The following is a 27,115-nucleotide window of genomic DNA, read 5'->3' as shown; positions in this document are numbered from 1 at the left end:
CACAGATCGTACCCATTGGGTAGCGCACTACCGTGGTTGGGGTATGCTTTCAACACAGCCATACACAAGACTCACAAACAAACATTGCCAGATCTTATGTTCGCTTTTAGGCCAAACGGCCTCTTGTTTGATCTACTGTATGCTCAACGACCTTCTTCCTGAAATAGCTAACGATGTCCAAATTTGGGCTCATTCGAAGCACACGAAGAGTAATTTGAAGACCGCCCGTGAGAAGCTAGAATGCCTCTATTATAGTAGGAGGTGGCCAATCGCGTTATGGCATGATGACTGGATTTGGATTCAGAATTTTGCAGTAGGGAGCCTCTGGGGAAGACAAGGTGACCAGGAAACTCTTTTCGAGATCTGTGGGCCCAGTGCTGGTCCTTCGGTTAATGACGCCTGTGCCCTTGCTTGTCAAAAATCCTTAGACCATGAAAAATTTTTGGGGTTCGCATTTCTCAAACAAAACCCTTCCAAGAAGGTGATGCGTCCCAGTAAATATGAAGTTATTTAGTGTTGCATAGAAGGCAGTCTATTCTGAATTGTTATTTAATCACCTTAATGTGTTGGATGTAACTAGTATGATTTGTTGTAAATTATATGTGGAATGCTCCTTGGCTTGGCTCTGAGCGCTATGCGACTTCTGAGGTCATCAGTCGCCTAGAACTTAGAACGAATTAAATCTAACTAACCTAAGGACATCACACACATCCATGCCCGAGGCAGGATTCGAACCTGCGACCGTAGCGGTCACGCGGTTCCAGACTGAAGCTCCTTTAACAGCACGGCCACACCGGCCGGCGAATGCTAATTGAATGACCAGGATGGGCTAGCATCAACCATCAGCATTGTCCTGTGGTTATCTGTTATACAGTAATTTGGAGTATTTTATATATGATATCACCATGCTGTAACCCTATGACTGAATGTAGATGAGTATGTATGTGTTCTTGGGGCCTTAGAGGGTGATTTTTGAGTTACGTCAAGTCCACGATAATATTTGAATGCCCGAGTAACAGCCCATGTGCTGACAGTACGCATCGCCGGAGTAATGTCGAGTTCATACCCAATTGCTGAGAGAGTGCTCCATTGCGGCACCACCTGTTCTACTTTCTGAACCGGCCTCAGTTCCAGTCTAGTGGTCAATAAGACAACATAAGAGAGACAAACTTCACTGGTTGGTCACAGTTTGCTACACGTGTCGACTTGACAAGATATGAGACCCAGCAATGAATCCTCAAGCCTGTGTCGCGCCAAGCTTCACAGGGCTATAGGCATTGTTGTCTAATCAAACAAGATGAATGTATTTGCTACAGAAACTTATAATTCATGATTAATTAACATTAGAAGACCCGTTGTTATGCTTTGCGGGCTATGGATTAGCCATGACTGTGGTACTTCAGTTAATTATTTTCTTGCTGTTTGACCTTATTAAAAAATTGTTAAGTTTTTGTTCAGTCATACATATGATGTTATCTGACACTGTTTTAAAAATTGTGAAGGTTGAGATTCTTACATATTATGGCAATTATATTGCAGCTGGGGGGTTTCTGTCCTGATTTTAAATTCATGTCTTTGTGCTGATATATATAAAAATGTAATTTTTGGAATGTTGTTGCACACCTCTTGAACTTCTCGAACCTGGCACCAAAACTCCCACTACAGTAAGAGCATTTTTAGTTTTTTCCATAATTCTCCTTCATTTCTGCAGGTAGTCTAGACCTGTATTTCTCAATCTTTTTTCCTGTTGGGCACACCAAAGTACGTTTCAAATTTTTGCGACACTCCTACATCCGATTTCTTCCTAGATGCAAAAGACAAACACATACTGTACATACAAGACAATTTATTTTTATTTATTTATTTATTTATTTGCACGAGGTAGGAAGACTAAACAAATCTCGCGACACACCTGCAATATATTCACAACACACCAGTGTGTCGTGACGCAGGGGTTGAGGAAAGAAGGTCTAGACATTGCATCCGATACTATTTTCTACTTCGGTTTTATACATCAAATTTCAAAGTGAAATTACTGTAAGTAAAGTACCCAAATGTCAACCTACAGTTCATCACTCAGAATTTAGTAAAAATTTAAACTTATTCACAATTTCAGACTCCTTCTGGTACATAATTAGCAAGAAAAGTGAAAGCCTTATGGTATATAAAAATAATTACCTTTTATCCCCAAAGAAAATTAAGGAAGTTTTGGAACCTCCCATCCTACCGCAAGTGGCGTTTTTCTGAAGTACTATAAGAATTTTTCACATTTATTCAATGTCATCCTTGGAAAACCAGCTGTTTTTTGCTCCTTTCCATTTTCATTCCCAGTCAGTTAGAAGAACAGTATTCTGATACAGTAAGCCTACTCACCGCTACCAGTGCCCTATGAAAAGAATGGTTCGAATTAGTGCGACACAATCTAGTAATCACTAAAAGCAGCTTTCGACTGTTCCTTGCTTTTCCATTCAAGCCCTAGTATTCTGTCAGAGCTTTACTTCTAGTTGAAGGTATTGGCAAGACCGTATAAAAACGAATTTTATCATTCTATTTTGTGTTTACATTCAAAATTGTACACTCTCCTAGGTTCGTGGGAAAACAATTTGTCATTCTTAAACATTACACTACATACTGAGCCCTCAGCGTTTCAAGAACAGTTAGAATTTTATTTACACTATCCTTGAATAATTCTCTCTGTTTTTCTGTGTTTGAGTACATACAGTTTTCATAGATTTCTGATTCCTAATTATCACTACAGGTACCTAATGGCAATTTATTTATCCTCAAGAATAATATTTTATTACTTTTAACCATTATTTGTTGACTGAACCCAAGTGATATTGCAGCCTCATTATTGAAACTATAATAACCTCCTTTCTAAAATCTATTTTTACATTGAATTTATCCATAAAATCCATTCCTAAAACCACCATTATACATGTCAGGAATCATGCTCCAATTTATATCACTCAGTCTGACATGTCAGTTAAATTAGTCTTTATATTGCTTTTCTCGATTTACCTGTAGCACTTATCACCCCTACTCTGGATACTGGTATCATTACATTTTGTTTGCTTTCTTTAAATTTTTCTGTACTTCTGCTGATAGAGCACAGATTCCACTCCTCGTGACCAGCAAGTAATAAATGTTAACTGATCTACATCTACATCTACGTGATTACTCTGCTATTCACAATAAAGTGCCTGGCAAAGGATTCAATGAAATACCTTCATGCTGTCTCTCTACCGTTCCACTCTCGAACGCCACGCGAGAAAAACGAGCACTTAAATTTATCAGTGTGAGCCCTGATTTCTCTTATTTTATCGTGATGATCATTTCTCTTTATGTAGGTCGATGCCAACAGAATGTTTTCGCAATCGGAGGAGATAACTGGTGATTCAAATTTCATGAGAAGTTGCCGTCTCAACGAATAACACCTTTGTTTTAATAATTGCCACTCCAATTCACGTATCATGTCTGTGACACTATCTCACCTATTTGTACTTCTACTATGCCATCCGTCAGTCCAACCTGATGCGGATCCCACACAGCACAGCAATACTCCAGAATAGGGCGGACAAGGGTAGTGTAAGCAGTCTCTTTGGTAGACCTGTGGCACCTTCTAAGTGTTCTGCCAATGAATCGCAGTCTTTGGTTTACTCAACTCACAATATTATCTATGTGATCGTTCATTATTGGTTATTTGTAATTGTAATCCCTAAGTATTTAGTTGAATTTACCGCCCTCATATTTGTGTGACTCATCGTGTAATCGAAATTTAGCTGATTTCTTTTAGTACTCATCTGAATAACTTCACACTTTTCTTTATTCAGTATCAATTACCACTTTTCGCACCACGCAGATACCTTATCTAAATCATTTTGCAAGTCGGTTTGATCATCTGACTTAACAAGACGTAAGTGACAGCATCATCTGCAAACAATCTGAGACGGCTACTCAGATTGTCTCCTATGTCGTTAATATACACTCCTGGAAATGGAAAAAAGAACACATTGACACCGGTGTGTCAGACCCACCATACTTGCTCCGGACACTGCGAGAGGGCTGTACAAGCAATGATCACACGCACGGCACAGCGGACACACCAGGAACCGCGGTGTTGGCCGTCGAATGGCGCTAGCTGCGCAGCATTTGTGCACCGCCGCCGTCAGTGTCAGCCAGTTTGCCGTGGCATACGGAGCTCCATCGCAGTCTATAACACTGGTAGCATGCCGCGACAGCGTGGACGTGAACCGTATGTGCAGTTGACGGACTTTGAGCGAGGGCGTATAGTGGGCATGCGGGAGGCCGGGTGGACGTACCGCCGAATAGCTCAACAAGTGGGGCGTGAGGTCTCCACAGTACATCGATGTTGTCGCCAGTGGTTGGCGGAAGGTGCACGTGCCCGTCGACCTGGGACCGGACCGCAGCGACGCACGGATGCACGCCAAGACCGTAGGATCCTACGCAGTGCCGTAGGGGACCGCACCGCCACTTCCCAGCAAATTAGGGACACTGTTGCTCCTGGGGTATCGGCGAGGACCATTCGCAACCGTCTCCATGAAGCTGGGCTACGGTCCCGCACACCGTTAGGCCGTCTTCCGCTCACGCCCCAACATCGTGCAGCCCGCCTCCAGTGGTGTCGCGACAGGCGTGAATGGAGGGACGAATGGAGACGTGTCGTCTTCAGCGATGAGAGTCGCTTCTGCCTTGGTGCCAATGATGGTCGTATGCGTGTTTGGCGCCGTGCAGGTGAGCGCCACAATCAGGACTGCATACGACCGAGGCACACAGGGCCAACACCCGGCATCATGGTGTGGGGAGCGATCTCCTACACTGGCCGTACACCACTGGTGATCGTCGAGGGGACACTGAATAGTGCACGGTACATCCAAACCGTCATCGAACCCATCGTTCTACCATTCGTAGACCGGCAAGGGAACTTGCTGTTCCAACAGGACAATGCACGTCCGCATGTATCCCGTGCCACCCAACGTGCTCTAGAAGGTGTAAGTCAACTACCCTGGCCAGCAAGATCTCCGGATCTGTCCCAAATTGAGCATGTTTGGAACTGGATAAAGCGTCGTCTCACGCGGTCTGCACGTCCAGCGCGAACGCTGGTCCAACTGAGGCGCCAGGTGGAAATGGCATGGCAAGCCGTTCCACAGGACTACATCCAGCATCTCTGCGATCGTCTCCATGGGAGAATAGCAGCCTGCATTGCTGCGAAAGGTGGATATACACTGTACTAGTGCCGACATTGTGCATGCTCTGTTGCCTGTGTCTATGTGCCTGTGGTTCTGTCAGTGTGATCATGTGATGTACCTGACCCCAGGAATGTGTCAATAAAGTTTCCCCTTCGTGGGACAATGAATTCACGGTGTTCTTATTTCAATTTCCAGGAGTGTAGATCAGAAACAATAGAGGGACTATAAACGTCCTTGGGGAACGCAGGATATTACTTCTGCTTTACTCGATGACTTTCCGTCTATTACTGCGAACTGTGACCTTTCTGAGAGTAAATCACGAATCTAGTCGCACAACTGAGGCGATACTTGGTAGGCACGCAGTTTGGTTAGAAGACGCTTGGGAGGAACGGTGTCGAAAGCCTTCTGGAAATCTAAAAATATGGAATCAATTTGACATCCCCTGTCGATAGCACTTATTACTTCATGAGTATAAAGAGCTAGTTGTGTTTCACAAGAACGATATTTTCTGAATCCGTGCTGACTATACGTCAATAAATCGATTTCTTCGAGGTACTTCATAATCCTCGAATACAGTATATGTTCTAAACCCTACTGCAAATCGACGTTAGTGATATAGGCCTGTAATTCAGCGGATTACTCCTACTTCCCCTTTTTGGGTATTGGTGTGACTTGAGCAATTTTCCAGTCTTTAGGTACGGATCTTTCAGTGAGAGAGTGGTTATGTATAATTGCTAAACATGGAGCTATTTTATTAGCATACTCTGAGAAGAACCTGACTGGTATACAATCTGGACCGGAGGCCTTGCCTTTATTAAGTGATTTAAGCTGGTTTGTTACACCGATGATATCTGCTTCTACGTTTCTCATCTTGGCAGTTGTTTTTGACTGGAATTCAGGAATATTTATTTCGTCTTCTTTGGTGAAGGAATTTCGGAAAACCGTGTTTAATAACTCTGCTTTAGTGGCACTGTCATCAGTGACTTCCCCGTGGCCACTTCTTGCATAATTCTCATCTGCTTCCTTCCTACAGCAAATCATGTTCGTTAGCCCATCCCACCCAAACAGATTGCATTGAACTATTAACTTCCACATTGGTATTTATATTTCTCTCGGACATATCTTTATTTTCTCACAGTTTCGGTTGTTATCTTTCTTCCTCGTTTTCAATATATGCTAAACACATAAAGTTTACTTTCAGCTGATCTGTCCTCTGTATTGCCCATAATACACTGATCTCATTTTCCTGTTCATTATTAGTTGCTTGGAACTTTTCTGTATTGAATGTCATACATCCTTCACTTTTGTCACCAGTGTCAACACAACCATCTACTTGATTATCTTCCTCATCAGTACCATCTTGCAATACCTCCCCATTATCACTTAATTCACTATCCTCACTAATAAATTTTTCATCATCTTCGAAAATGGTTCAAATGGCTCCAAGCACTATGGGATTTAACATCTGAGGTTATCAGTCCCCTAGACTTAGAACTACTCAAACCTAACTAACCTAAGGACATCACACACATCCATCCTCGAGGCAGGATTCGAACATGCGACGGTAGCAACAGCGCGGTTCCGGACAAGCGCTTAGAACCGCTCGGTTACAGTGGCCGGCGATCATGTTCACTTTCTTCACCATTATTCACTACAGTTATTCTAAATCTCTCCTTGGTTACTTCCCAAATTTCTTCTGCGTGCAACTTGAGGCCATCCCTTAACCCCATTTCTTGAATTGAAAGAAGAAGGATCTGCATTAGTACTAAACGCATTTATATTACGATATTTATTTCACATAGAACACATGTGATTGCAAATTTATCCATAGTTTTTCTGGTGTTAGAGGCCAATCCTTTCTCCTTATTACTGCCCCCCTACAGACCATGCTTCTCATTAAACTGACAGCCCCTTTTAACCTCACATAATCTGTTACAATTTCTTTGTTCTTTATTCCACGTATTCTTCTTATTACTACACCAGAAGTCACGACCTTTATCTCTTTTCTCACTGTTAAGGTATAATTGTTATTTATTTGATATGTTTCACTGTGACAAATTATGTGTCTGCACCTGTAATCATTTTAACTGTGCTCTCAACCCTCAGCATTCGGATCCTTCACTGCTGCGGCTCGGTGTTTTTCTCACCACATGTGTAATACAGTTGTCGATCTCTGCAATTGTAGATCCTCTTGACACTTCCTCCTCTCCTTTCCCTATCTCCTTCTGCTAATTTCAGCCCATATAAAACTCATCTATTGAACCTGTCATCTATTGAGTACTGATTGTCCATTATGCCATCCTCTGACAAAGGCGTCACTTGAAAGCGATATGGAGGTGCAGTGGTCAGCACCCCACACACCTTGCCCATTGTTGGGTTTGTAGACCAGAAGCTCCTACTACTCGGTCAAGTTGCTGGATGAAGTCCTTTTCAGTCCTCCCTCCCAGGGAACATCAGTGGCAAAACTGGGAACAGAGATCTGTATACCCGTCAAACACGTTGACCTCTTAGTTTCTTTTTTTCTTTTGTCTAATCAGTCTTCTGAATGGTCTGATATGGCCTGCCACGAATTCCACTCCTGTGGCAACCTTTTCATCTCAGAGTAGCACTTGTAGTCTACATGCTCCAATATTTGGTGGACTTGCCCCAAACCCTGTCTTCCTCTACAATTTTTACCCTCTATAGCCCTCTCTACTACCATGCAAGTTACTCCCTGATGTCTTAACACGTATCCCATCGTCCCGTCTCTTCTTCTTGTCAGTGTTTTCCTTATAGTACTTTTCCCACCGATTCTGATGAGAACCTCATCCCTTACCTCATCAGTCCACCTAATTATCAACATTCTCCTGTAGCACCACATCTTAAATGCTTTGATTCTCTTCTGCTCCAGCTTTCCCACAGCCCATGTCCACTGCTATACACTGCAGTGCTCCAAACGTACATTCTCAGTTGCTCCCTAGGTAGTAGAACTCTGTAACTTCATTTACTTAGTGATCACCTATTCCTGTTCTAATTTCTGCTTCTTCTAATTACTTTCGTCTTTCTTCGATTTACTATCGGTCCATATTCTGTACTCGTTAGACTGTTCATAGGATTCTACCCTTTTTAATCTTAGCGCTTCGTTCTTCTTCTTCCGCTCTTGTTGTTTCTCCCTGGTTCTTGTACATTTTATGTATTACTCGTATTTCCCTATGTTTTACTCCTATTTTTCTCAGGATTTCGAATATCTTGCCCTATTTTACATTCTCGAATGCTTTTTCCAGGTCGAAAAATCTTATGAACGTGTCCTGATTATTCCTCAGTCATGCTTCCACTATCAACCGCACCATCAAAACTGCCTCTCTGGTGCCTTACCATTCCTAAACCTTAGCTACAGAAACAGCTTGTACAACATACTCTGAGTTAAGATTCCCTTCGTTATGCTATCCAGAATTATCATGAATATTTCTATAGGCACTAAGATTCCAGCTGTCTGTTTCCTCCACATTTCTCAAAAAGGTTTACAAATACCGTCTTCTACACTTAAACATGATGAGTCACTAGCCTCCTAGAATAACTCCGAAAGTATGATGGTAGCTGAAATGTTTGTGAGACAACTGTCGCATGGGACAATGGGGACCATAATATGACGTTGGTTTTTTGTTGCTGAGTGGGGTTGCGTCAGAGATATGAAGGTCAACTTTGTCTTTTGAAATGGCATGCTATAGTTTGGTACCTATTTTCTGATAGCGGCTATCGAGACAAATCCAATCTTGTGTAACAGTAAGGTCTTTGAAGGTCAACGTAGGTCCAAAAGGTAGCAAGAACGTCCATTTACAGAGGGTGTTCGCAGTGATGACCATTGGTATCAGTGCAGTTTTGCAGTCTTCTCAACATGGAGTGAAGGGTATTTCTTATCACTTCGGCACGTATCGAAGCACATGCTCTGACAATTCTCTCTCGTATATTGTGCAAATAGTAAATATTTGACGAATACGTCGTATCTATCTAACGTGGCATTGACATGTAAACACCATTCGACGGTTTCGCAATACAATAATACACTAATAGGAACGGTAAGACTAGTATCGTCGAATCAAGCGAATGTGAATGATGCACTCGTATTTCTCCGAGGAAAAGTCGATATGCTTCTCATTTACGGAAAATGCCAACGAAATTCAGAGAGAGCTAGAGACTTAAAAGCTGAAAGATATCCTTAACGTACTCACCTTTCAAGTCGCACATTTATAAATGTGTATGATAAACTGAGAACAACTTGATCTTTAACGCATCTGAAACATATTCGGCAAAGGAAAGTCACTAACGAGGAAACGTAAATTGGTACTCTTGCCACTGTGGTTATAGATCCGTGTGTTAGTTCACATCAAATCGCAAGGGAATCTGGCATGAGCCAGAATAGCGGTTGTTCGTGTTCTGCATCCTCATAAATATCATCCTTACCATATCAGTCTTCACCAAGAATTAACTGGTAGGGATTGTATGCGTCGCATTGAATTCAGCTGATGGGCTAAACTTCAGATTCAGAGGGATGACGCATTTATTAATTTGATTTTATTTACTGACAAGGCTACGTTCACGAACCATGGAAATGTTAATTTCATAACATGCATAATTGGGCAACTGAAAATCCATGTTGGCTGCGGCAAGTTGCACAACCAAAAACCGTGGTCGGTGAATGTATGGTGTGGGACTTTGGAGGACTGAATTATAGGCCCCTATTTCATCGAAGGAAATCTTAATGGTAGGAAGTACACCACATTCCTGCAACAAACACTAGGTCTGACACTGGAAGAAATACCTTTAGGAACGACGGACAGAATGTGGTATCAACACGATGAGTGTCCGGCACATTTTTCGCTGATTGCTAGAAATGAGATGCAGAGACAATTCCGAAATCGTTGGATTGGACGCGGAGGAGATTTTCGGTACATTGTCATTAACAAATGTTCTGCAGTGATTGGCACATTACCGTGCTCTAATTTTGTAGATTATTACACTACACTTTCATGTATTTATTGACTCCAGATCTATGTGCAGGTGCTTCTAAGAATTTATTATACGGCTACATCTGTCTACTCTGTTACAAATATTTTTCTAAGACTTTCTTTAAAAATTCTTCTAAATTGATGCATCATACAACATCTCTGATCGCCCAGTGTCGTGTGTCTTCTGTAAGCCTCTGTTCTGCAATTCTTATTTTGCCAGTTTCGGAGTTTTCCTACTCCATCATTTATTCCACCAATCAGCGAAAATTACTGCCTGGAGGGTTCCTAGGGATCATAATTTTTATTATCGATTCGAATATTCCCGTAACAAACGTCCTTAGACAGAAAGATAGTGATCACATCATGAAAATTTTCTAAACTCTCTACTTTGTCGGAAATTTTTGAAGTAATGGTTCAAAGTTTTCCTACGTTTTTGAATTCCATTACAGTAAGATGCATTTTGATGGCCTCCAATGATTTATTTCTTCTACAAAGATCTGATACAACTACTCACACATCTTTGTCCAGCATTTCATCAACTTCTTTCTCTAAACTCTGAATTTTCTCTTTATATTACATTCCGCTAGCTCTATCTGTTCCTAAGTTTGTTTACTGACTAATCAAGCGCGGCTTTATTAGCTCTAAGTTGTCATCTACGACTTTTATTTCGCGATGGTCTTTGTCCTGCATTGAGTCAGACGTTTTTTCACTTATATATTCGTACTTTCATTCAACGTACCTATTTCATCATATAGCACTTCCATCTTTCTGGCTAACAGATATAAAAAAATGATTCTTCGATCATCTCATTTCGTACTTTTGCCCATCAGTTTACTGCTGATTGCTAGTATTGGTTTTATTAGTTCGCTGATTTAACAGGTTTGACTCGTTCTCGATTCTGTTTTTGCTTTAATTTCACGTTGTACACCCATTACTGATATATTCAATTCCCTTTGATGAAAATAGTCTCAGCCCTTTTTCCTTTTTATGTCTGTAAGCAGACCTGTTTTTTAATTCAAAGTGTCAACACAATCCTGTCTTTTTATCTTTACTGTGCGGCTGGTCCCGGCGGAGGTTCCAGTCCTCCCTCGGGCACGGATGTGTGTGTGTCCTTAGGATAATTTAGCTTAAGTAGTGTGTAAGCTTAGGGACTGATGACCTTAGCAGTTAAGTCCCATAAGATTTCACGCACATGTTTTTTATCTTTACTTATTCTTTTGTATTTTCTATATAGATGTTCCGTCCCCGCTATGCTATCTGCTATGTAGACTGGACACCTATCGGACACCCGGCGTCCTCTTACAACTCACATAAATGCAATTACACATAGTAAAAAGCACTCTACTTTAAAGCGTGTTTTAAAATAAACGGTTCAAATCGTAAAATATGATTCGAGGTTGATGGCGGTGAGATAAACGATATCATTGAGACTTAACAACACTTCATTAGCATAGTACCTTACGTAATAAAACATTGAAAGTCTTTCGGGAATTCATATAAACACTTGCACTAGAAATTTAAAAATTGTAAGTTCGTAAGAATTACAATAATTAAGATATTTTTGTAGTAAATCTAGTGCCAAGAAACTTCTGTGATGTAAAAACAGTAATTCTTCAAAAATAAATTTCATGCCAACAATTGTAATGTATTCATTTGTAGGCTAATCGAAATTGCGAGATCGAGCTGGCATTAGAAAATGTTAATTACTTAATTGTAGTTTGTGCATTGTCTATGTCCACTACGGCGTTTGTGCTGGCTTAGTTATAAACAATTCTCTGACTGCATACTCAATAAATACTGGCTCTCCTTGTAATGTAGTGGCTTCCTGCGTAAAAATCACTGTTCGAACCATTCACCCTCGTTTACGAACTCGGACTTGCACACATACTGCCAACTCCAACCACTGACTACTCATAGCTCCTCTCTGTTATCTACTTGTTGAACACACACACAATCTTTGACTTACGCAGTGCTTCTCTCTCTCTCTCTCTCTTTCAAATGTTAACAAAATTGTTTGTAAATGAATATTGTCATATACACTGCACATCCTACTTTCGAAATATTTATTCCGTTAACAATGTAATCGAAAAAGTATCTCAGAAACATAATTTGAAAAATACAACTTTGTACACAGAACACAGAACCTGAAACAGTCCCACACGACAATAACATGTTCCATTGCTTCTTATTTTGTAAATTGTTGACACGTATACCGAAATACACTACCGAAGTACTCTATTAAATCAATTTATAACGAAATGAAACAAAAATTAAATCTGGTAAATGTCCTTAGTTTACTGTGTCATTATAAGCTGCACTTTTATTTCGAATCGAACACTTTATTTCACAGTATCGCTTTGCAAATTTTAGTTACTAGCAAGGTTCATACTACCAAAAATTATATTTTACATACTGCATCAGGTGAGCCACAAAACAATGCGGGAAAAAGAACATGTTAATCCGTCCCTTCCAAGTTCGCAATTATTGTTCTGAATTATCTCATGAGAATGCAAAAAAACAGACGTTACAAAATGAGCCTTACCTTACACAGCTGCCAAACTGCGTAACGGATGTATCCCATAGCTCTTTACGCATGAAGTTGTAAGGTACGCAACTCTCTTTCATAGGTTGTCGGTACTGTAACCAAAGACGTTATACTAGGGAGAGTTGCACCTTTGTAGTGTTACACCATGGCATTCTAACTTTGCTAAGTCATTCGCATACACAGGAAATGAGCGTTGGAGTCATATAGATGGAATCCCGCACTGCCGTCTTGAGCAGTCCTCTAGTGAAATTGCTCTGCTGTCGTCTTCCAACAGTCTGTAATTGTCAAGTACGTATTTCTGTCTTGTCGACGGCTGCGTGAAGTGCTTGTGCAGGGTAATGTTTGATGTTTGGTCTGTATGGTTGAAGGTGAAGGGAAGATAGAGAATTAACCCAGTGGCGGTATATAGCCGACTACTTTCGAATAACATCAAGTCGACGGCCAAGTTTAACGTCCCCAACCAACAAACGGAACGTCAGTAGTGTCACATGTCCTCACTTCATTGGATATTACGTAGAGGTTCGGAATTTAATTCAGGACACTCTTGCAAAGTCTGGTGATCTGAAACTCTGTGGCATCACCTCCCCTTCGCTTGCCATCGAAATACTGACATTGAAAATTTCTTCCACAACCAGGGTTAGAGCTGACTGCCTACACCCGCTTAGGTTGCCACGCACAGTCGCGCCGGAGGCCTACGACCTGTATATGAACACTGAGCACATCTTTCTCAACGCATTTTGTCCGGTGATAACAACAGTCCTCTTGGATGGTAGAGCATTTGCCCGCGAAAGGCAAAGGTCCCGAGTTCGAGTCTCGGTCCGGCACACAGTTTTAATCTGCCAGGAAGTTTCATATCAGCGCACACTCCGCTGCAGAGTGAAAATATCATTCTAGAAACATCTCCCAGGCTGTGTCTAAGCCATGTCTCCGCAATATCCTTTCTTTCAGGAGTGCTAGTTCTGCAAGGTTCGCAGAAGAGCTTCGATTAAGTTTGGAAGTTAGGAGACGAGGTACTGGCTGACGGAGGGGGGGGGGGGGGGAGGGGAGTCGTGCTTGGGTAGCTCAGATGGTAGACCACTTGCCCGCGAAAGGTAAAGGTCCCGAGTTCGAGTCTCGGTCCGGCACACAGTTTTAATCTGCCAGGAAGTATCAACAGTCCTCATGTTGTTAACCATTTCAATGTTTCGTGCATAGCCTATCATCAGAACCTCCGACAAAAGCACTTAATACGTAGTATCATGCCACGTGATTCAGTCTTAACATATGAGTAATCAAAATGGTGTGTCATGATATTTGGTCTTGAGTCTTTTTATCTGATGATGGGCCATGCCCGAAACAAGTACAAAGTTTAAACAAGTAAACTGTTGTTATTTGTGGTGTTCGCCCCCGCTAGCTGAGGGGTCAGCGCGACAGATTGTCATTCCTAAGGACCCGGGTTTGATTCCCAGCTGAGTCGGAGAATTTCTCCGCTCAGGGACTGGGTGTTGTGTTGTCCTAATCATCATCATTTCATCCTCATCAACTGGCAAGTCGCCCAAGTGGCGTCAAATCGATAGACTTGCACCAGGCGAACGGTCTACCCGACGGGAGCCCTAGTCACACGACATTTTATTTGTGGTGAAAAATATGGGGGGAGTAATTAGATCTATACCAGCATCTGCATATATTCTAGGTAAGCTACCTTATGATCTGGGACGGAAGATACTAACTTTTGTGTTAGCAGAATAGCCAACACCGTGTTGCGCGTGGAGGCCGAAATGCACGCGTTTTAGCTGTCGCAGGCTGGAGTGAGGAGGGAAGAACTATACTGACGTGAGGTCTGGAACATGACAAGGAATGAGAATTCAGAAAGAAGATGTATTAGTTTCATACTTAACTTTAATCCATTAATGATGAACGTCGCTCTTGACGGTACATGATTCACAATATTATCTGTTCAGAACACGTTCTTGAAGGTAGTAATTATAGTAACTGAATATGGCGCCTTGCTAGGTCGTAGCAAATGACGTAGCTCAAGGCTATGCTAAACTGGCGTCTCTGCAAATGAGAGCGTATGTAGACAGTGAACCATCGCTAGCAAAGGCGGCTGTCCAACTGGGGCGAGTGCTAGGGAGTCTCTCTAGACTAGACCTGCCGTGTGGCGGCGCTCGGTCTGCAATCACTGATAGTGGCGACACGCAGGTCCGACGTGTACTAATGGACCGCGGCCGATTTAAAGGCTACCACCTAGCAACTGTGGTGTCTGGCGGTGACACCACACTAACATCCCCCGCTTTCAGTTTTCATTCACGAATGGCGTGTGGGGAAAATGCCTGTTTGCAAAGCTCCGTATCAGATGTAATTTTTCTGTTTCAGTTGTGATCATTTCGTAAAACGAGTGTGGAAGTAATACGTTGCCCAACGACCAGGCAAAGTAAGAAATACGGTCAGCCGCGAGACCACGGATACGGTACTGAGCTGGTGTAGAGCGGCCAGCTTCTTGCAGAGAATGAGCGGTGTCCGGGCTGTCGGCGACACTGCGTGTTTCCGCTTCCGGGCGGAAGCACGCGGGCGTCAAACGCTGCGGTGGCGGCCGGGCTGTGGTAATGATATGCGGCCGTAATTAGGCGCTTCTGCGGGTGCGGGCGCGCGCAGCTGGCGCGTAATGAGCGCAGCTGCCAGCTGCCAGCTGCCACGCCGCGCTGCGCCGCGCCGCGCCGCGCCGCGCCTGCACAGACAAACACGGCCGGCCGCGGCGCGCTGGTGGCCGGCGTGTTGCCTACCCGGGCGGTGCCGGCGCTGCCTGCTGCCTGCCGGGTGCTGGGCGCCGCTGGCTGGCTGCGGTCGCACGCGCCGCTGCCCGCGCTTCCGCTGCTGCCGGACCGGGGCGCTGCGCCAGATGGCGCTCCGCGGCCAGGGCTGATGCCGCCTGCACAACTTGATCTGTCTGCTCGTGACTGCAAACGAACGAGCGTAGCATTGAGTACTTTCGCCTGGTTATACACTACTGACCATTAAAATTGCTACACCCAGAAGAAATGTAGATGTCAAACGGATATTCATTGGACAAATATACACTCCTGGAAATGGAAAAAAGAACACATTGACACCGGTTTGTCAGACCCACCATACTTGCTCCGGACACTACGAAAGGGCTGTACAAGCAATGATCACACGCACGGCACAGCGGACACACCAGGAACCGCGGTGTTGGCCGTCGAATGGCGCTAGCTGCGCAGCATTTGTGCACCGCTGCCGTCAGTGTCAGCCAGTTTGCCGTGGCATACGGAGCTCCATCGCAGTCTTTAACACTGGTAGCATGCCGCGACAGCGTGGACGTGAACCGTATGTGCAGTTGACGGACTTTGATCGAGGGCGTATAGTGGGCACGCGGGAGGCCGGGTGGACGTACCGCCGAATTGATCAACACGTGGGGCGTGAGGTCTCCACAGTACATCGATGTTGTCGCCAGTGGTCGGCGGAAGGTGCACGTGCCCGTCGGCCTGGGACCGGACCGCAGCGACGCACGGATGCACGCCAAGACCGTAGGATCCTACGCAGTGCCGTAGGGGACCGCACCGCCACTTCCCAGCAAATTAGGGACACTGTTGCTCCTGGGGTATCGGCGAGGACCATTCGCAACCGTCTCCATGAAGCTGGGCTACGGTCCCGCACACCGTTATGCCGTCTTCCGCTCACGCCCCAACATCGTGCAGCCCGCCTCCAGTGGTGTCGCGACAGGCGTGAATGGAGGGACGAATGGAGACGTGTCGTCTTCAGCGATGAGAGTCGCTTCTGCCTTGGTGCCAATGATGGTCGTATGCGTGATTGGCGCCGTGCAGGTGAGCGCCACAATCAGGACTGCATACGACCGAGGCACACAGGGCCAACACCCGGCATCATGGTGTGGGGAGCGATCTCCTACACTGGCCGTACACCACTGGTGATCGTCGAGGGGACACTGAATAGTGCACGGTACATCCAAACCGTCATCGAACCCATCGTTCTACCATTCCTAGACCGACAAGGGAACTTGCTATTCCAACAGGACAATGCACGTCCGCATGTATCCCGTGCCACCCAACGTGCTCTAGAAGGTGTAAGTCAACTACCCTGGCCTGCAAGATCTCCGGATCTGTCCCCCATTGAGCATGTTTGGGACTGGATGAAGCGTCGTCTCACGCGGTCTGCACGTCCAGCACGAACGCTGGTCCAACTGAGGCGCCAGGTGGAAATGGCATGGCAAGCCGTTCCACAGGACTACATCCAGCATCTCTACGATCGTCTCCATGGGAGAATAGCAGCCTGCATTGCTGCGAAAGGTGGATATACACTGTACTAGTGCCGACATTGTGCATGCTCTGTTGCCTGCGTCTATGTGCCTGTGGTTCTGTCAGTGTGATCATGTGATGTATCTGACCCCAGGAATGTGTCAATAAAGTTTCCCCTTCCTGGGACAATGAATTCACGGTGTTCTCATTTCAATTTCCAGGAGTGTATAATACTAGAACTGACATGTGATTACATTATCATGCAATTTGGGTGCATAGATCCTGAGAAATCAGTACCCAGAACAACCACTTCTGGCCGGAACAATGGCCTTGATACGCCTGGGCATTGAGTCAAACAGAGCTTAGATGGAGTTTACAGGTGCAGCTGCCCATGCAGCTTCAACACGATACCACAGTTCATCAAGAGTAGTGACCGGCGTATTGTAACGAGCCAGTTGCTCGGCCACCATTGACCAGACGTTTTCAATTGGTGACAGATCTGGAGAATGTGTTGGCCAGGGCAGCAGTCGAACATTTTCTGTTTCTAGAATTGCCTTTACAGGATCTGCAACATGCGGTCGTGTATTATCCTGCTGAAATGTAGGGTTTCGCAGGGATTGAATGAAGGGTAGAGCCACGGGTCGTAACACATCTGAAATGTAACGTCCACTGTACAAAGTGCCATCAATGCGAACAAGAGGTGACCAAGACGTTTAACCAATTGCACCCTATACCATCACGCCGGGTGATACGGCAGTATGGCGATGACGAATACACGCTTCCAATGTGCGTTCACCGCGATGTCGCCAAACACGGATGCGACCATCATGATGTTGTAAACAGAACCTGGATTCATCCCCAAAAATGACGTTTTGCCATTCACGCACCCAGGTTCGTCGTTGAGTACACCATCGCAGGCGCTCCTGTCTGTGATGCAGCGTCCATGGTAGCCGCAGCCATGATCTCCGAGCTGATAGTCCACGCTGCTGCAAACGTCGTCCAACTGTTCGTGCAGATGGTTGTTGTCTTGCTAACGTCCCCATCTGTTGACTCAGGGTTCGAGATGTCGCAGCACGATCCATTACGCCATGCGGATGACATGCCTGTCATCTGGACTGCTAGTAATACGAGGCCGTTGGGATCCAGCACGGCGTTCCGTATTACCCTCCTGAAACCACCGATTCCATAATCTGCTAACGGTCATTGGATCTCGACCAACGCTAGCAGCAATGTCGCGATACGATAAACCACAATCGCGATAGGCTACAATCCGACCTTTATCAAAGTCGGAAACGTGATGGTACGCATTTCTCCTCCTTACACGAGGCATCAGAACAACGTTTGACCAGGCAACGCCGGTCAACTGCTGTTTGTGTATGAGAAATCGGTTGGAAACTTTCCTCATGTTAGCACGTTGTAGGTGTCGCCGCCGGCGCCAGCCTTGTGTGAATGCTCTGCAAAGCTAATCATTTGCATATCACAGCATCTTCTTCCTGTCGGTTAAATTTCGCGTCTGTAGCACGTCATCTTCGTGGTGTATCAATTTTAATGGCCAGTAGTGTATTAATCATATAAGTATCATGGCCAGCATCACAGTTCTGTTATTTATTAATATTTATTTATTTTATTCATTTATCCGTTCATTTCGACTGGTCAAGATGAAACCTTCAAGACCTCTCTTACATCTAATCGGACATTTACACTGAGCCAACAACAGATTATGCATGAACACTGATGAGCCAAAACTGAAGTGTAATAGTAGATGGAAATCTAAATTGGACTGAGCACATAACAGCAATGTGCAAGACGGTTTCAGCATCTTTCCATGCCCCACAAAAATATAAATAGCTCTTCTCTGTTAAAGAAGGGTAATCTACAGACACTTATACATCTAATTATTGATTACAGCAATGTTACCCTGCAAGGCCTTCCTCAGGAAAGCCCAAGGCGCCTGGAACTGATTACGAATGCCTGTGTTCGTTATATTTGTGACGCTCGACTCTGACCACAAATCACATTTCACCATCACATTCATAGTTATCGTTCAGACAAGTGCAGAGGTTTCTGTATCCTCTGTGTTCTGTATTGTCTTATCAATGAACACTGACCCTCATTTCGTTCCTTGACCTTAATGTCTTGTCTGAACAACATCACAGAAAGACCGACTCCATCAGAGTAAGATTACTTGTGTTTCACTCCACCGATTAGCCACTTTCTCCAGTTCCTTCTCAACAGCAGATAACCGACTCTAGAATAACCTCTCGTATTATACTAGGGAACTGAATAACATCTGCAGCTTCAGAAGGCAGTTAATGACTATCTACTAAAGCAACAGTGAGGATTACCATTCTCCCTGTACACATTCGTTACCTTTGTGCGTCCCTCTTTCCAACTTGAGCTACCTCAGTCGTAGCGGCTGCAGTCAGATTTCCTTTCCCCATAACTCGCTATATCAGAAAACACCTTTTTGTACAACTATCAATTTTTCTTATATCTGCCTCTATTATTATTGTTATTAATGTCATTCTTATTATTATTATTGTTACTGGTATTATTAAAAATGGCTTTGAGCACTATGCGACTTAACTTCTGAGGTCATCAGTCGCCTAGAACTTAGAACTAATTCAACCTAACTAACCTAAGGACATCACACACATCCATGCCCGTGGCAGGATTCGAATCTGCGACCGTAGCGGTCGCTCGGTTCCAGACTGTAGCGCCTAGGACCACACGGCCACTCCGGCCGGCTATTGGTATTATAACTATTAATGACAGAAACTGAAGGAGTACAAGTACTGCCAGTACTATTAGATCACATGAAGTAAAATTTACTCACACTGAAACCTGAGCCACTCAGATCACTTTAATACTAGTTTTCATGTTAAAATTATTTCTTAGGTAATTTTGATGTAAAGTACTGTGTCTGTGAAATCCTAGTCCGGTGAAAGAAAGTGCATGATGGGCCTATTCAAATCAGTTGAAATGATTGAATAAACACCATAACCACCAGTTTAATAGCATTTTCGTCCACTTACGGAAACCATTACAACAGCGATTCAGTATATCAGCGATTCTACAAGTTTTTCGTAGTTTTCTGGAGGTAAGTGGTACTAGATGTTTAAGAAGAGGTCACGCAATTATCGTATATTAGGAACCGGTGTTTTGTGGGAGCGTAGCTGGCGCTCGATGTGTTCCGTCGGGTTCACATCAGGTGAATTAGGCGGCCAAAATGTTTACGTGAATTCACTGTCATTTTCCGTAAACCACCATAGTGTAATTCTTTCCCTGTAACACTGAAATGTACCCTGTAATCGCTGTCGGGGAACACATCCAGAAAGAAGGTATACACATAGACCAGAACTGTAGTTATGCCTTCGTTACTGCCGCAGGTGAGTGTCCTTTATAATGTATATCTGTCCTTTCTGGCCTGCACCTATGTTGCTTTATATGTTTAAAACAGCCGGTGGCCTGGATGGCCTTGTACGCGGAACTGACAACCGATCTGGTTGTGAGGTGTGCGTGCCATCTTGATTATTGCAGAATTGTTAACTTCTTACCTTCGTATGTCGGTATGCACACATTTGAGAGAAAACCATGTTGATACGCTATCATCCGTTGTGATGTCAGTCGGCCTATGAGTGCAGAAAATTTGGAAATTTGTGGTAAGCTTCTATGGGACCAAAGTACTGAGGTCATCGGTCCCTAGACTTACACGCTACTTAATCTAACTTAAACTAACGATAGTGACAACATGAACACACATGCCCGCGGGAGGACTCGAACTTCCGACGAGGGTGGGGAGGGGGGGGGGGGGTGCAACGCAAACACACATACCCGAGGGAGGACTCGAACCTCCGACGGGGGGAGCCACACTTTGCGTGAAACTCGCCTCACACCGGGCTGCTACCCCGCGCGGCTCTTCGTGAGGATGCTCACAAAAAGAGCGTTATCACTAGTCGAGGTGTGTTGGAAAGCAGACGTGGATCTGAATCGTCAGGAAATTCTTATCTAAAATTCAGCTGCTAAATACTGAATACAGCTTTTGTTGTAAACGGTTGAATAAGACAGTCATGAGAGTATTTACGGATTTTGAAAAGAGTTTTGCTTGGAACTGATGTAAGGTAAATTGGCAGCTTTGCTTGCTTAGTACTCTGTTGAAAATCAGCCCCACCGAATGACCGAAATTTGGTTGAAATAACTCATGGATTGCTCACAGATAGGGAAGTTAGTTCTCTCCCCCACATGTACATTTTATGATAGAATAGAAGTCGTTTTGGACAGATTAACTGAGATCCCCTGCTATACCCACAGGAGAGGACAGATAGTTTAATTTGTGGAGAGGGGCCTAAATGAGAGGCTGTCAGTTGCACTTGAACATACTACTTTATTCATTTGACAGGCATTACAAGAGTAAAGAAAACATTAAAAACAGAGCAAGCTGAACATTAATTTTAGAAATTAATTCCCGGCTAAATGCGCCTTTCAGTCTCACGTCTCAAGGGCAAAACAACTTTAATTTAAAATCGGCTGAAGGCAAATAACTTAAGACTCAAAAACAGAAATTTGAATTTAAAAGGCAGAAGACCTTATCTTAAAACATTTCTCTAAATTAGGCTGAAGGCCCAAACAATCTCACGCCTTAAGGGCAAAACAACTTTAATTAAAAATCGGCTAGAAGCCATACATAAACATGTTAGCACGTTGTAGGTGTCGCCGCCGGCGCCAACCTTGTGTGAATGCTCTGCAAAGCTAATCATTTGCATATAAGAAAAGGCAGCGCATCAAACGGCGCTCGGAAGTTTCCAAGGGTCGGCCTGGAATTCAAACACAAACGCTCGCTTAGGTGAGACAGTCAGTCGGTCCAACAATTCTGAATCCGACGGCAACCTAACCGACAGACAGTCAGCGAACTAAGTGACAGGATAACTTCTACTCCATCCGACCAGCACACAACAGGGAGTTCAATGGAACAACGCAAAAGGTATCGGTGCCCACAACGAATTACACATTCACCTGTCAAACTACAAGCCGTGCTGGACAGCCACAACACAACGAGGAAAATACACTGCCTGAAGTTACATCAACAGCCAGGGCAGGTAACCGCAACGGTAACGGCTACTGGCAGAAGATTCCGCTGGTGCACTTCAATTAAATGAAAACCAGTTAAGTTAAACTCCACAGGAGGGCGGCTAGAATTTCGCCAACTTGAAAACACCCGTTTTTGCTCGCGGGAATGTCCCAACAGCTCACAACGAAATTCAAAAGACACAATATTAACAGTTGGGGCTGGCTGTTAGATTAAGTAAAGACTCCGACAGCGCGAGGACGCCGCCAGTGGGCCCAGCCAGACACGCGCCACGGAGACTTCCTCGCCGCTCCACGCCAACCGACCAACTGCCCCCACCCGGCACAGCCGGAAGCTATAAGTGCGAGGCCAAAGATAGTACAAGGGTGTGAATATCGATACGCGCTGCTGCTGCCACTCGCTCAGAGAGAGGATAACAGCATAATCGCGATAACTGCGGGAGACAAATCACAGAAAGCAACCAAGGTTTAATGCAAAGCATAACACGTGCCAGCCTTGGGTCATAAACCTATTAGAGCTGTTACTAAAACCAGTCATTTTTGTATAAAGTCAATATTTTTGAAGATCATGAAAGTGAAATTGTAAAGTAATTATCTGCTACAAAGCTGTTTTAGAAAAATAATTTGTAGAACATTAGCCTCCAGAATAATTCCCATGCAAGAAATATTATGTTGCTTGTGTCCGTATTGCACGTGGCGGTGCACACGTTTGTGAATATCATTATCCGCTTACCATTTTAATTTAGCTTTGCGGCGGCGCTGCTTGCAGTGATCCAATTCCGAGAGAAATTTTTCTGGTTGTGATATATCCGTGTTGAAACAGTTTTCGTATTTTGAGTTTTTTTTTTTTTTTTTTTTTTTTTGCACGTTAGCTACGTAAATCAGCAGTGGACTTTTATTAAATTAATTTCGATAATTTATATACACAAAATTTAGTCGTGTGTAATTTTTAATGATTTTACGTTGATGCATTTTTGAGCTGTTGGAAACTGTCCACGGTGACGTCATAAAAATCATCGCTGTTCATTTTCTATGATTAGTGTCATGCACTTACAATCTATTCACACACAGAAACATATATATCAGGGAGTTACATGGTGTAACAAGAAACGTGATTTATCTGACCCGGCGTCTCGTTTCCGTTGATCCCGGGTCCTATCTCATTGATCAGAATGACCTCAGCGTTGTGTGATAGGTTGTGGACACCCGAACTCATGTCGCCTACTCACCGAGCGATAATAATATAACGGTCTACCTTGTATCAAGGTTCCTGTATTCCTACCGATTCGCTGCCCGCACTGCTGCTACAATGAATCCCCATTTTTCTCTTCTCCGCTGTGCCTACACACCACTAAATGGCACTGAATCTTGCAGCTGACAGTGGTCGTAACCTTTTGACTCATCGGTTTGCAACGACAAGACAATAGTAATAATAATAGTAACCTGCCCTTAGCCAAAGTCACTTACTTCAGTGGATTTCTCCTTTTTGGATCCGTATCGTCGCTAGGTTGAGTTTACATGCGTCTGCGGTCCGCTTATATTCTTTCCTTACCAGTCGCGTCCTCACAAAGTCGCTAGAAGTACCAGTCTTATCAACGTTAAGCAATTTTCTCGTTAACATCTCTCCGATCTGAGTAATGATATAGTGCATAAATGAATGGTCTTAGTACAAAAAAGAAGCAGTCACGCAGAAGTTGAAAACTACAAAGAAGTACGAGAAATAATGGAGTTAAACCTGCAAATAAGGTAGAAAGATGAAAACAGAAACAGGTAAGGAAGAGTATGTGACAGAGGAGCTGGTTCGCTGCTCGAAAGACGGATCAAAGCTGGAACATAACCAAAGGGAAGCCTCTTATACGATGACAGACAAATATTTAATCTCGTCTTGAAACCACAGTGTTATCGGATAAGAGGCAATTGCATGGCAGCTAGCGTCACTGAAATGGAGGAGATGGGGAAAGATTTGGTGTTACGAAACAGGTACAATCAAGATGGAATATGTATCTGATCTCCTATTACAGTTATGGAACAATGACAGGAATTATGACCTGTTTTTTGAGGTCACGAGTGGCAAACAAACCGAAGAGGAAATACCATCGCGTCTAGTTTAGCTCGTCTAGGAATATTTTCAATATACACTTTCGGATCAAAAGTATCCAGACACTGATTAATATTAGGTGCGTCCATGCTTCACCTTCGTGATTGCTTCACTTCTGCTGGCGATACATTCAGTAAGGTTTCTAAATGTGTGTGGAGCAATGGCAGCCTCTTTTTCCTCAATAGTCCAAACTAATACAAGTAGCTATGTTCGATGCTGGAGTTTGGAGTGAAGTCCACGTTCTAGCCCATCCACAAGGCGTTCCATTGGGTTTAAGTCGGGACTCTGGGCAGCCCAGTCAATCTCACAAATGTAATTGCCCTCAAGCAATTGCCTCATCGACGCTGCTGTATGACAGGGAACATTATCATGTTCATGAAACCATCCTCTCTTGTTCGTCCTCTGTAAACAATGCACAGGGGTGTAAAATACTTTCATATCCTTCTACTTTCAGCGTTTTAGTAAGCGCATTAAGGCGGCTACACCTTACCATGAGAAACGCTCACGTATCATACTTCCCTGTTGGCTATTCCACAGGTAACGTTCCGAGGGCAAGCGCTTTCGTCGGATTTTCACAGGGTACAGAGTAGCTTATCACTCCAATTCACTCGTTTCCAGCCATCCATTGTCTAGTGGCACCGCTCATTGCGTCACATCAAGCGTCACTTTGCATCGACTACAGAAATGTTTGACTTACAGCGAGCAGCTCGAACCAATACTTTTTAAATCCCTACCTACAGCCATTGCGCTAGCTCTTGAATTAAGGTAAGAAAATACAGCCGTATAATAACATGCGCAATTTTCAAGGCTGTTAAGGTTATATGAGTCACTTCATAAACACTAACGATAACTATCCTGCAGCTGAAGTCTAAATTTTGCAGTGAAATACAAATTGAATCGCAAGTGATTGCTGAGTTTCTTCCTGTTTAAGATGGTGTAAGTTGCACACAAGCAATCATAGCCGACTCTAGCTTTCACCAACTTTGCCGTGTTGGAATATATCACGCAATTTGTTTTTAGTTTGGGGTAGCTGAAGAGAGATGATAAACAACACAGCGCATCGGGGAGGATGACACAAATCCATCAAATTATCAAGGAAACAGTTATGTCCGTTTGCGTTTTGTGCTCGTACTTCTGTTTGATGATGATGACGATGTCCCATACTCCGAGGAGCGTAGGGAACGACGTGGGAGACCCGCACTGTCGACTAGGCAAGGTCCTAGCGGAGGTGGTTTGCCATTGCATTCCTCCGACCGTAATGGGGATGGATGATGATGATGACGACACAACACCCAGTCATTTCGAGGCAGGGAAAATCCCTGACCCAGCCGGGAATCGAACCCGGGACCCCGTGGGCGGGAAGCGAGAACGCTACTGCAATACCACGAGCTGCGGACTAATTTTCATAACTCCTTCTTAAACCATGCTTCTTCCCCGTATTTTGTTTAATTTCTTGGAAATATGCCTATCAGGGAACTGCTATGGTAACAAGGGGCGGCGCTGAACATCATTCTCGTCCATTGGTAACAGCAATTGCAAAATGCCTGTATGGCGTTGGACAGATTCGTGTCATTGGGAACGTTAGCTCGTTTTCTGCACCCCGACACCTAAAATTGTGTAACATTATACTATAAGACGATATTATTGGCTTACTTTGCTAAATTTTCTGTTTTCTACGTAGCTACTGTGTGTAGTATGTAGCAAAACGTAAGTGTATTAACCTCGTGTTTGCTGCGAACAGGTGCAACCCTAATCCTCTACTTGCCTTTATTTCGCATTTTGACGTTTACTGAGAAAAAGAAGCTTGAAATCAGATTCATCTCCGGAGGCAAATCAACAGCTTTTGAGGTTATTCTTTGTTTGAAAGGGAGTCTAAGTATTTGCGGATACAAATGTAAAATGATCTTTTCACTTATTATAAAGAGTCAGTCTCTTGCCTTGAGACAACGAAATATCTCAAACTATGCATCGTATTAAAAAAAGGGAAGATAAGTGTTCATTACTTTTAAAAACCATATCTAGCGATACCATTGTTTTAAACCCCTGGTGGTGGAGCGGGGGAAACTTTGAAATCTTAAACTGGGATATCCCATATTTATCATAGAACTGAATTCTATGTGAAGAAATTACAAACAACTTAAATTGGAAGGAACACATAGAAAATGTTGTGGGGAAGGCTAATCAAAGACCGTTTTATTGGCAGGACACTTAGAAACTGTAACAGACCTACTAAGGGGACTGCCTAAACTACGCTCGTTCGCCCTCTATTAGAATACTGCTGCGCGGTGTGGGATCCCTACCAGATAGGACTGACGGAGTACATCGAAAAAATTCAAAGAAAGGCAGCACGTTTTATATTATCGAGAAGAATGGGAGAGAGTGTCACAGAAATGATACAGGATTTGGGCTGTAAATCGTTAAAAGAAAGGCGTTTTTCGTTGCGACGGAATCTTCTCACGAAATTCCAATCACCAACTTTCTCTTCCGAATGCGAAAATATTTTTTTTTGACACCGACTTACATAGGGAGAAACGATCACCACGATAAAATCAGGGGAATCACAGCTCGTGCGGAAAGATATAGGTGTTCCTTCTTTCAGTGCGCTATACGAGATTGGAATAATAGAGAATTGAGAAGGTGGTTCGATGAACCCTCTGCCAGGCACTTAAATGTGATTTGTAGAGTATCCATGTAGATGTAGAAATACGTAGCGTATGTATGTAACACTTTTATCGTTTCGTGACACAGGCGCTGTAATCGAAACATAACACAATTGATTTACAACACAGTGATATCTGGAGGAAATAAGTTCAGAAACATAAACACAGACATATGTGGAAAACGACTCAGTGTTGTGCAGCTTTCTCCGTCTAGCTGTTTTAACATTCATTCACTATTTGACTTTACGTCGTTGCAAGTTGGTCGTTCGTTCTTAACGTGACTGC

The sequence above is a fragment of the Schistocerca serialis genome, chromosome 6 (genome assembly GCF_023864345.2).
Source record: "Schistocerca serialis cubense isolate TAMUIC-IGC-003099 chromosome 6, iqSchSeri2.2, whole genome shotgun sequence".
Taxonomy (NCBI): Eukaryota; Metazoa; Arthropoda; class Insecta; order Orthoptera; family Acrididae; genus Schistocerca; species Schistocerca serialis.
Note: the sequence above shows the minus strand (reverse complement) of the source record.